The 13220-nt window shown below is 35.6% G+C and overlaps 1 protein-coding gene and 1 pseudogene across 2 annotated transcripts in view; one reads left to right on the forward strand and one right to left on the reverse strand.

Annotated features, from left to right (window-relative positions):
* The window catches only part of GALNTL6 (polypeptide N-acetylgalactosaminyltransferase like 6), a 1532830-nt gene that overhangs the window by 523087 nt on the left and 996523 nt on the right, over positions 1–13220 (forward strand). The gene's annotated exons all lie outside the window — the stretch shown is intronic.
* Positions 11696–12636, reverse strand: LOC122730900 (annotated as a pseudogene).

The following is a 13220-nucleotide window of genomic DNA, read 5'->3' on the forward strand; positions in this document are numbered from 1 at the left end:
ATCCTGAATATTTAGAATACATTCCTTTCTCATTGTTGCCTCATAAAATCCTTTTTTCTCAAAAATTCTACTCAAGTACTACCTTCTACATTAAGCTTTTCTTATTTTTTCTGTTAGTGCCATCCCCTAAGAACACCTTGTATTTATTTTTGTCTTGTTTGTTTGGTTTTGGTGAGGCAATTGGGATTATGTGACTTGCCCAGGGTCACACAGCTAGTAAGTGTTAAGTGTCTGAGGCCCTATTTGAACTCAGGTCTTCCTGACTCCAGGGCCGGTGCTCTATCCACTGTGCCACCTAGCTGCCCCTCCTTGTAATTATTTTTAAGTGAGTTTTAAATACCATTTCTGGTTATCTTATTTCTTTTTTAGAACTTAAGCACCTGGAGGTCAGGCAGACATTCATTGATTTTTATCATGTTATCTCAAGTATCTAATAGTGTGTGTGGTTAATAAATACTTCCTGGTTAATCAATGAGAGTAAATATGTTATTTGGATTTATCGCACTTAAGTGATGAACAGGGATTAATAAGGCATTAATAAATAGAAGTGTCAGATAGTAGACAGAACATTCAATTTAGGATTACAAGATACAAGTATAAATCTTGGCTTTAACACTTACTAGCTGTGAGTCATTGATTCTATCAGAATCATCAGTTTTCTATATGTTTAATCATTTCTCTGGACATCTCCTTCTTTACATTATATATTAAGGAAATGAGAAAAGATAACCTCAAGAGTACCTTCCAGCTCTAGATATATGATATTTTCTGTACCTTTCTAGCATCCTAGTGATTGTTGCTTTTGTAATTTGTTTTGACATAAATATGATTGATAATTTGGCATCTGTAACATTGCTGTCATAAATTATGGCACTCTTTATTGATAATTACTTATAATTTACCATCATCATTTATAGATTCAGAATGTCCTTTTGGGAGTTTTCACAAAAAACATTTTTTTTATGTAGAGGTCAACTTTGGCAAGAGCAACAACAACTTTTTTCACTATTATTCATTAAATTTAAATGAATTGACTTATACAGGTTAAGCCAGTTCCTACATGGCTGAAACATGAGTAGGTGGGATAAGATAGTGGTGACAGAAACAAAAGCTGCTTTTGAAGTTCCTGAGCAGGAAATGGTAAGGAAACCTATCAAACATTAAAAAAGAGATTAGAAAGGACTCTGGTGCTAGCACTGGACACAGGCACAGACACTGTTTGAAACTCCATTGCTTATAAATACTTCTGGGTCATAGTTCATGGACAAAGAGGAACATTTTTGGTCAAGAGGGAGTCAGAGACCTGATGAGCAACTATTTGACAACTCTATTACTCATACTCACTTTTGGGTAATTTCTCAAGTGTGAAGAATAGCACTTTCAGTAAAGCTGGAGTGAAAGCCCTAAGGGGCAGTATCACATCCAGCCCAAAGAGCTCAAGGGACTTTAGTTGCACTATAAATTACAGTCCCAAGGGATATGGAACCCTTCATAGGTAAGGACAAGAATGCAGATCAAAAGAATCCTGACCATTAGTCTCCCCAGATCACACCACCAAAGCACCAAAAATTTCCTAACCCCAAGCCTGAAGCTTAAAACAGTGCCCTTCCCCCCACCCATACCAGGAACAGAGCCTGACAACACAATGTTTCAGATCAAGAAATAGTGGTGGGGGGGGGGGGCAGCTAGATGGCACAGTGGTTAAGCACCGGCCCTGGATTCAGGAGTACCTGAGTTCAAATCTGGCCTCAGACACTTGACACTTACTAGCTGTGTGACCCTGGGCAAGTCACTTAACCCCCGTTGCCTGCAAAAAAAAAAAAATTATTAAAAAAAAAAAAAAGAAATAGTGTGGGAAAATGAGCAGACAACAACAAAAAGAACTTGATCATAAAAAGTTACTAGAGTACCAGGGAAGATCAAGACACAAACTCAAGAGAAGATAATGGAATAAAAACAGTTATAAGCAAAGCCTCAAAGGAAACCTCATTCAAATATAAGTTGGTTGAAAGAGGGATACACACACACACACACACACACACACACACACACACACACACACACAGACAATTGGTCTTTAACATCCATCTTGCTCAACAGAGAAGTAGGAGGGGAAAGAGACAAGATAGAGGGGACAGGAAGTGGTAAGATTGAGGAAAGATAAAAGAAGGTAGTTGTTAAAAACAAAGCAGATTTGAGAATAGGGCTAAGATAAAAAGGAAAAGAGAAAGTTAAACAGAAGAACACGAGATGAAGGGAAATGAAAGCCAGTAATAACTGTAATTATGAGTGGGATAAACTCATCCATAAAACAAAAAGAGTTAATATATTATAAATTAGGACTCAAAATATTTTATTTTAAAAAAATGCTTGAAACAAAGGACAAATACCAAGTTAAAATAAGGGGCTGGGGCAAAATCCATTATGCATCAGCAGAAGTAAAAAAAGAAAGGTCAAAAGAGCATTCAGCATATCAGATCAAGCAAAAGTAAAAATAGATATAATTAAAAGATAATTAGAGAAACTATATATTGCTAAAAGGAACCATAGAAAATGAAGTAATGTCAATACAAACATCTATGCACCAAATGACATACCATACTAATTCTTAAAGAAGTTAAATTAATTACAGTAGGAAACAGGGTAAAACTATACTAGTGGGGGACCTCGATGCCTTCTCAGGGCTAGACAAATCTAACCATAAAATAAATAAAAATAAGTCAAAGAAATGAATATAATCTAAGAAAAGATAGATATGCTAGATCTCTGGATAATCCTGAATGGGAATAGAAAGGAGTATACTGTTGTCTAAGCTGTACATGGCACCTTCACCAGATTTGGTGAGGCTTTAAAATCCTCATAACCAAATGCAGAAAAGTAGAACTATTAAATACATCCTTTTCAGACCATTATTCAATAAAAATACATCTAATAAAGGGCTAGGGAAGCACAGATCAAAAGTGAATTGAAAACTTCAGTGATGAGACAATGGTACTGATTGGAAAAGACCCTGCTATAATAGTTTAATGTATATATCAATAAAAGAAAGAAAGAACAGATCAAGGAATTGGGTATGCAACTAAAAAATAACTAGAACAAGAACACATTAAAAATCCCCCGTTAAACACAAAAATTGAGATCCTGAAAATCAAAGGAAAGATCAATACAATTAGAATATTTTTTAAAAATTGAAACAATATTTAAACAACAACAACAACTAGGAGCTAGTTTTATGAAAAAAATAAACCATTGACTAATTTGATTCACTAATAGAAGTAAACAAAATTGTCTATGTAAAAAAAGTGAAAAGGGTAATTTCAGAATCAATTAAGATAAAATTAAAACAATTATTAGGACTTATTTTACCTGAATACATGCCAGTAAAATTGATCATCTAAGTAAAATGGATGGATATTTATAAAAAATATAAATTGCCCATATTAAGAATAGAAATAGAATACTTAAATAACCCAATCTTAGAAAAAGATACTGAATAAGACATCAATGAGTTCCCTAAAATAGAGATAGAGGTAGAGATAGAGATAGAGATTTTCAAGAACAGATGGATGTACAAGTAAATTCTACCTAACATTTAAGGACCAATTAATCTCTTTTTTTTTTTTCTTTTTCGTTTTCTTTTTTGCAGGGCAATGAGGGTTAAGTGACTTGCCCAGGGTCACACAGCTAGCAAGTGTCAAGTGTCTGAGGCCAGATTTGACCTCAGGTCTTCCTGAATCTAGGGCAGGTGCTTTATCCACTGTGCCACCTAGCTGCCTCCAGACCAATTAATCTCAATACCATTTAAGTATTTTTTTTTAAATAGACAAAGGAGTCCTAGCGATATATTTTATTAAACAAATGTGATTTTTATAGGGTGAACAGAGAAAATAAACTATGGACCTATGTACTTAATGAATATTGATTTGACAATTTTAAAATAAATACTAGCAAGGAGATTCAAGCAATATATCACAAAGATCATGTACTATGTCCAAGTGGGATTTATACCTGTATTGCCGGGTGGGTTCAATACTAGGAAAATTATTAGCATAATTGACCACATAGATAACAAATATAGGAGGATTTGGAAATTGAGAAGATGCCCTTCAAATGGCAAATGGATAAAAACGTTGTGGAAAATGATTGTAATATAATTCTATTGTGCTATAAGAAATTCCAAAATGGTAGTTTCAGAAAAAAAAAAGACATATGAACTCATACAAAGTAAAATTAGCAGAACCAGGAGAACAATTTACATAGTAACAGCAATATTATAAAATGATCAACTGTGAAAGACTTCACTCCCCTAATCAAGACAATGATTCAAGCCAATTCTGAAGGACTCATGAGAAAAAAGAAGTGATATCTTTCTTCAAAGAGAGAACTAATTAATTCTGAATGCAGATTGAAGCATACTTTTTTTTGAAGTTCATGTTAAACTTTGTTTGCTTTTTCTTTTACATCATGTCTAATGTGGAAATAAATTTTGCGTGACTTCACATGTATAATTGATGTCAAATTTCTTGCCTTTTCAAGGAGTGGTGAGGGCCTGGAGGGAGGGAGAAAATTCAGAACTCAATATGTATTTTTTACAAAAATGATTGATTAAATATTTTAGATATAATTTAGAATATGTGATGAAATAAATAAAAATATTTAAAATTAACTTTTGATGAGATTTTTTAATTAGATAAACACATTGTAATAATGCAAAGATAAAGTAAGAGTGAAAAGATTGTGCACTCTGTTGATCCTTATCTTTTTTTCCTTTTTCTTCTTCTTCTAATAATAGAACAAAATCTACCAGAAATCAGCTTTGAGTGAGAAATGTCTAGGGAAAATTCTACCAATCTGAGAATATGAAAATAGCAATGAATGGATGCCTCCTGAGATTTCTAAAGCTGCAATCAGGATATAGTGTATTGAAAGATACAAAGGAATAAGGTTTTTACAAAATAATTCAACCTAGCTATTTGTCTCTAAACCTCACTGTGCTTTGTGTCACGAAAATAAGAATATCCCAAGGGCAGGTTTGCATGACACTAATTGCTACACTAACTTTATTCAACAATATATTCTAATGCTTTAACTAAATCATAACCATGGCCATCTGTCATACTTGCTTCACTCCCAACAAATTCAATTTGCTTTCATCAGAAATATCCCAAGAAATTAAATCTGGGACAAACTCCAAAATAGAACTCCAAAAGAGAAATTTATTTCAACGCTTCATAATCTTTGTGCAGAAGATAAAAAATCATGTTTTGTTTGACTTACCCTATAATATCCTTTTGCAATATTTCAGGCCATTTGTAAATATGAAAGGAGAAACAGGAAGCAAATCTTGTTTCCTTTTATATAATAGTAGTTAAAAGACGATGCCTCTAGACTTAGAAAAGAACTTAGAGGTCATCAAATGCAATTTCATTTTAGAAATGAGACAACTAAGGTTCATAGGGGAAGAAATTATTTGACCAATGTCACACAGATGGTAAGTAGTAGAGCGGGCTTTGAACCCTATTAGCTGATTCCAAATCCAGCGCTCTTTTACATCTTCCTGATCCAAATGTTTTTGACAAGGGATGTCTTATCGTGGAAACAATTAAAATGAAATAATAATGAGTGAAATGCAGATAACATTGAACATTTTCCACATATTACATATGCATTGTCTCATCTGAGATTAGTTATAGTATTATTATTATTATTATTATTATTATTTCTATATCAACTTAAGGAAACCAAGGCACAGATAAAAGTGTGCTGAAGCCAGCTTGAACTAGCTAGCTCACAAATACTTTGTTGTTATTTTTTTTTTTACTTTGAGCATTTACACCTCAGAAATTGGCAAACACTATGTATTGAGGTTTGATTCATGGTTTTATTTATCAACCAAACTAAAAAGTGATATGTAACATATTAATAACACAGATTAAACTTAAGTGTATCATTGCATTTTTCCCCTCACAGAGCCAGTTGTTAAACATTTATCAGTATATGGAATGACATGGAGATTAGTTAACTTGCACATCTTGTAAATCCAAGGGATGAGATTAAAGCACAGATCTATCCCCATTCAAAAGCAGTCCTCTTTCTACTATATCAGACTGATGCTCCAGAAATGGAGGGGAAGATTTTCTCAACATGTATAAAGAATTTAGAGAAATTTTCTCATGGGATGGCTAAATAAGCGCAGAGAAGGAGAATGAATAGCATATAGATACCAAGGTTGCAAAGATAAATGACACAATATTGACCCTCAAAAAGTTTATAATCTCTTATTACTAAAAAGACTCATATCCTCTTTTGACCATAATTTTATTTTTCCTAAAAATTTATCTACATTTATAGTGTTATCTTAAAATAGAAAACAAATTTCATGTTTTTAAATAAATAGGATAATAACAAACTAATTCATTCTAAATTTAAAAACTTTACTTATATGACACCATTTTCTCATCTGTTGTTAATTTTGATCCATCTATCTTGAAGGAATTAAAATATAGTCAAACCACAAACATAGACTTGCATAGAGTATGATACCAAATCTGTCCATACTCCATATATACCCATGCCACAACATAAAACTAACTGCTAGCAAAATTTGCTTCAGTTTCAACTACAGTTCATGGCAACAAGGTTGTCCTTCTCTTCCCTTTAATTGCTTCCCCATCTCATTTCCCACAGAAGCTATGCCAAGCAAACCTTTTTATTCCCAGCCTCAATCTTCTAAAACCTTCTTGCCTTTTCTTTTAGCTGAGGACTTTATTTCTTACAGTACTGGAACCAAAAAATAATTCCTCTGTTTTCTCAAAACAGAGACACACATAAATTCACTTACAAAAAATATTATAAACTAATGTGTTAAACAGGTTCTGGTTCGTATAATTTTCCTCTATCTTGTCTCAGGGGCAATTTTTATGGCCCTGGACTCTTTACAGCACAAACAGAAAACCCCTCAAATTTCAGGGCTTAGATCTCTCCATCAGTATCATGGTCGAGATGGATTATTAGAACTATCATTATATATGTCATATGTGATTTGATTTTTTTTGGGGGGGTGGGGCAATGGGAGTGAAGTGCCTTGGCCAGGGTCAAACAGCTAGTAAGTATCAAGTGTCTGAGGCCTGATTTAAACTCAGGGCCTCCTGAATACAGGGCTGGTGCTATATCCACTGTGCCACCTAGCTGCCCCTATATGTGTCATATATGGCTGCCATTTTCTTCTTTCTGTATCTCTACACATATCTCCTAGCTAATGTAATACTTCATTCCACCATCCTTGCAATATTCAAGGGCTTTTTATAAATGGCCCTCACCAGAAGTGAATCTACCCAGTGACAATATTTGTTTGCTTGACCTTGCATGCTACCTTGCTTACACATAGTGTTCTGTGAGGTATGATCCAATACCCTCTGATGAAATTTTGATCTTTACCATATAAGGTCATCAAGTGAAACTTGGTTTTAGAAATAAGAAAACTTAGGTGTAGATGACAGGGGGGAAGATATTTGACCAATATCAAGACAGTCCCTATCCTTAACAAGCTGATATTCTGGGGGAGGATAACACAAGAAGGTACCCTGTGTAACGATTGGAATAACGCCACCTGCTGGATACTTACTGTAGAAGAGTTCTGCCCATGAAGTGAAGGTCTTTGAGAGCAAGACCAGGAATCAGGAAGTGACGCGGGCTAGTGGGAGGAGGAAGGAAGAGACTGGCGCTCGGTCTCGCACGCTCTTTCCTGGGGACTCCAAAAGGGGGGAAATTTCTTACCCAACCAGCAGATCAGAAGACTGAGGGTTAGCTTTCCTCTTCGTGGTCGCCAAACTGTGAAATTTAAAATTGGATATTAGATCATAAATCTCCCCTACTTAACTTTTCCCTTAATTTATCTCCCAGACTAGTAAATGGAAGCTTCTGGTTTTTTAGATAGAGCCTTTATTGTATATAAGGTGTTGTTGATTAGAAGGATAGGAAAGTAGAAATACAGTAGAAATCGTCTTAAATCTAGGCTTAGTCTATATTTCTTATAAAAACTCACCAAACCAAAAAAGGCCACCTTTGGAGTGAGGGAGACCGTCTGTGCTGCGCCGCCAGGAGTCCCGCCAAGCAGGCAAAAAAGGCCTCCTCCGTTCTCTCCACCCCGGAAGTCAAAAAAAAACCCGGCAGGCAGTCTGACATGCGCAGCAGGCGGACTGCACCCGGCAGGCAGTCTGACATGCGCAGCAGGCGGACTGTTCATCTCCTCCCCAAAAGGGTGGTCCTTGAAAAACTGGCGTCCTTCAGTTATCCTAACCGACTGTTAAAAACTTTCATATTTTACTACAACAGCCAAGATGTGGCACCAGTCCTTCACTAAGGAGATTTAGGCATTCACTAACTCCATTGATTCGTTATCACTACAGAAAAAAATGTGTGTTTTCCATTGCATGGGCAGTGATAAGGCCAGAACAGATGATTGATGTAACACATTCCAGTGACTAACAGCAGACTTGGAAACAGCCAATTTGACTAGATGCCTTTTGATTGAGGATCAGTGGTCTTGAGGAGCTTTTATGCCAAATGAGAGAAACTGCATCTTCTGCCATTGTAATTAAAAATGGAATAAGCTGGTCCGAGCAAAATGCTTAGAAGGGTAGAACAAGGGTTGTTTTTGGTTGTGAGGCAAACATTTATGTTCTCAAAGAATGTGTATATGTACCTTCTTTGGCTGTTAAAACACATCTTCTTACATGAGTGATAGATATCACTTAACAGAAAACAAACATGTTTGATGCACTAGTTAGCTGGTTGCCTTTAAATGGAGGAGTGCACTTCCCACATATCTGTTCTTAATGTTCTCACAAGACTGAATAATGTCAAGAAATTCAATGAGAAGCAGCAATAAGTAATTGCTTTGAACCTAGAACTGTATAATAAATGAGCCAAAAGCCTGGGGGAGGGGATGCAGAGAGGAAAGGGCACCAACAGCAAAGCCAACATCAGGACAAAGTTGTCTCAATATGACTTTTCAAGGCCAAGTGAGATTTTTACCCTGCTAGATATTATGCCTGCCATGATAAAGGCCTAGAGTCCCAGAGGGGTCAGAAAGTCCCAGGGCAGGGATCTTGGAAATTCTTGAGAGGGTAACAGACAGTGCACTAGAACAGTATCATAGTGCTCAGACCTAACACTTTGTCCTGAGGTCTCTGAATATTCAATCCTCTGAAACTCAAAGCTTCAGAGGGCTGTAAGTCTGGGTGGTGGATGTCAACAGAAGAACCCAGGGGAGCCAGGGTAAGACCAGGCAAGGCAGACTTTCCCATGAAAAACACAGAAGGAAAGTGGACCGAATTCATTAAATGAACTGAAATAGGAGTAATTCAAAAGAGACAACAACTAGTATGAAGTTATTATAAAAAGATGGGAATAGTCAATGTCTGAGAGATAAAAAGAAGCAAGGTACATAAGGATATTATTGATTCAAGAGATTAAGGGAAGACAGGCACACAAGACTATTGTCAGTGAAGTTGTGAATCACAAGTATAATTACTTTGGAGACCAATTTGGTATTCAGCAAATAAAGTTATTAAAATGTGCATCCCCTTTGACCTAGAAATTCTACTACTAGACCCATGGCCAAAGAAGGTCACTGATATGAAGAAAATCACCACAAATACTAAAATATTTAGAGGAGTACATTTTTAGATAGCAAAGAATTACACTTACTGCCCATAGATTGGGGAATAGCTAAACAAGTCCTAAGGTTGGAATAAAATATATAATGTTTTAGTTAATTCTGCGAGATCAAGGCTCACAACCACAATATTAAAGAAAACTAAATTAAAATTTTTAAAAATTGGGACACAAAAATGTAAATTATGACATGTTTACTAGCACTAATGCCATATGATACTTATGCTACTTATTCCATATTAAAGCCAATAAAGTAAATATTGGTACAAATACAAAATATTTTGATAGAACAACTAGATATTAATCTCTCACTAATGGCATAAATAAATATTAGTAAGATGCAGAGCAAAACTGAATGTTAAAAACAATTTGTGAGATATGTGAAGAGACAAATGGCAATAGTTGAGAATTAAATTTTTTATTCAAATATGCAGGGAATTTTTTAAAAATCACAATATATGGAAAAATCCTTATAAGTTCATTTTACAGTGAAAATTATAAGTACTACTTTTTTAGGCCATAATTATTAATAAGAGCAATGAACAGTAAATGAAATATGACTAAAGAAAACTATGAAGACAAGAATGTGTATTCATAGATAAATAGTAGAAATAATAAAAATGTCATTAAAGACAACAACAAATACACATTTATGGTATGTGAGTAAATAATTCTTGAAGATGAATTTATGTTCCTGAATTCTTCTATTGGCAAGAGTGAGAAAGTTTCTTAAATTGGATTTTCACTTTAAACAAAAATTCCAGACATATATTTACATTGAACACAGATTTTTAAAAAAATATCACAATTAAAAATAACAAAAAAATTATAAGCAAAACATTTCAATAAATGATAGAGCTTTGCAAAATTAGAAACTTTACAAGATTTGTTGAAAAGAAGAATCAGGAAAATCAAATTAATAAAATTAGGAAAGAGAGGCAGAGATCAAAAACACTGTAGGAATGAGTTAAAAACCCTATGAATTCCATAAAAATATGTACAATAATTCACAATGCTACTTGTTTTCTTTTGTTTTTCCTCTTATACCTTTGTATGTTTTAGCACTTGTATTTGCTTATGAACTTTAAAATAACACTTATTTTGAGAGGGGTAATAGGAGGACATCAATCCATGTCATTCAAACCTTCCTGAAGACTTAGGAAAAATCAACTAAATAATTTGAAAGGAAAGGAGGGGGTGGAGAATGGGGGAAAGTAGACAAAATGACATTTTTATATTATCTGAGTGTTTCTTTTTTTCCTTTGCCATAAGTACTTTATTTTGTCTGAAGATTAATACAGATAACATAAGACTGATACAAATTTGCCATTGGGTGGGTAATAGAGGAATAAATTAGGGACAGACTCCTGAAGATCCATAGGTTTTTGCCAATGGCAAAAAGGACAAAAACAATATAATGAAAAGATAAGCACTTGCAAGCTTCAGGGAACTAAGGATCCCTAAGGAGTAACATTTGCTTTTATAATTGAGAACAAGGATGGATTTTGAAATGCTTTGTAGCATCTTCCTGATAAAAGAACAGAATCCCATCCATGCCATTCATAGCCAAAGGCAGAATATCCCAAAGTAAAATCTTGGCATGGATAACTCTTAGAACTATGTTAATATATAATGTGCAAGTCCCCTTCCCTTGTGCCCTAATAACCTGTCCTTTTCCATTAAGATCATCATGCTCTGTTGGGTCTCCAGATGCCATTTAAGTAAATAGTGCCCTTACATATGTGGATGTGTCTGTGTAGGACTTTATCATGGGTATGGGCGAATGTCTGTAGATTTACGAATGTGTAGATGCATATATGTGTATGGGATGGGGCTATATGCATATGTATGTGTTTTATTTGAAGAGGGGGGAGAAAAGGGTAAGAATATAGAGGTGACAAGCAGCATTTATCTCAAAGCCTAAATACATAATGGCAATACTAAATTCTCAAAACTCAAGATCATACCAAAACCACAATGAAGTTCTGACTTTTCCCAAAGTGTCACATAACTACATTTAGTGCATAAAAAGGTGCTTTGGTCCATCCACTTACTCCAACTTCTCAAAATGTTTCCTGGCATTGCGGATATTGATCAGAGTGGCTGCAGAAGGTATCAATGGATCAGGCATGACAACCATCATGTAGGTGTTGGAAGTAAAGATGTCAATGAAAGCAGCAAAGTTAGAGTTCCAGACTCCCATGCTCTAGAAGGAGGCTGCCAGCTTTCTGCAGCTCAGTTTGAACTGTTTGATAATGTTTCTGATCTTCTCAAACCTGTGGACATCATGTTGTTCTTAAATGAGTAATGGGAGATAACCAGAAAAGTAGCTCTTTCAAAAAGAAGCACCTCATCTGATTCAGTAATCTGACTGAAATTTCTCAGGTTCATTGACAGCTGCTAAACACTGGGCATGAGCTGATAGACAACACTGTAGGGTGTTTCATCCCAGACAGATGTTAAAAAACAAGGACATTCCAATGGGTAGGACAACCATCTCAGGTCTTCCTCACATTCCTTAAAAATCAGGTTGCACTGTCCCTCTTAAACAAGATCCATTTTGTGCATGACGCAAAACATCTTGGCATCAGGAGAATTCTGAAGGATGGCTTCTAGGCATGACTGGTAGTAACGCATGTATATCTCCAGTTACCAGCTCTCCACATCAAACACGTAAATCAGAACCTCCACATTGCAGAAAATATTGTCCTGTTGGCTGGTAAAGTAGATCTCCACGAAGGTGTCCTTTGCAACACAGTCCCAGAGGTTCAGTACTAGGTTTCCCAGAAATCAAACATGAGAATGTTCCACATCAATTGTTGCACCAAAGCAAAGGGTGTCTCACACAATATAATTTGCAAAGATGATTGATCCCATACTAGTCTTTTCAGACCCACTCTTACCCATCAGCAGAACCTTTTTCTTCATGGCTGTGATTGGTATAATCCATGTTAAAGGTGCTATTTCTAGGAGCTTCCTCTTCAAGATATCCCCTGAAGAAACTATCCTGTCTCTCCATCCCTTATTCCAACTGGTCAAAGGGGATACACCTGGCCAGTGAGCTGATGGAATGGACAAATTTCAGGTGTTCTTTTTTTACTGAGATGAATGGCACTCAAGACACATAATCACCAGATAGGTTACCATATCATAGTGGATGGACTTTCCAGTTGGAACCTCAAATATTCACTCAGTTGCCACTGCTTGTCACCTCAGCCTCTACCTCATCTCTCAACTCAGCCCCTTCTTTACATTCTCACCCAGCTGCTCTGTTGCCTCAGGTCTTCATCATCTCTGGGCTGGATTGTTGCAGCAGCCTCCTAATTGTTCACCCTATCTCAGGGTTCTTGTTATTGGTTATTTCTGATGCAGAAGAAGTGAATGCACCTCTACTAATATCTAATCTTCCACATTAGTCATGTGTTCATATAAAGTCCAGTTTGCAATTGTCTTAGTAGGTGTGGTGTTCTGTGCATTGCCTTCACTTAATAAATGCTTGTGAGTTGGTTGATTGACCTAAGTGAACTACAGCATTAGAAGTC

The sequence above is a fragment of the Dromiciops gliroides genome, chromosome 6 (genome assembly GCF_019393635.1).
Source record: "Dromiciops gliroides isolate mDroGli1 chromosome 6, mDroGli1.pri, whole genome shotgun sequence".
Taxonomy (NCBI): Eukaryota; Metazoa; Chordata; class Mammalia; order Microbiotheria; family Microbiotheriidae; genus Dromiciops; species Dromiciops gliroides.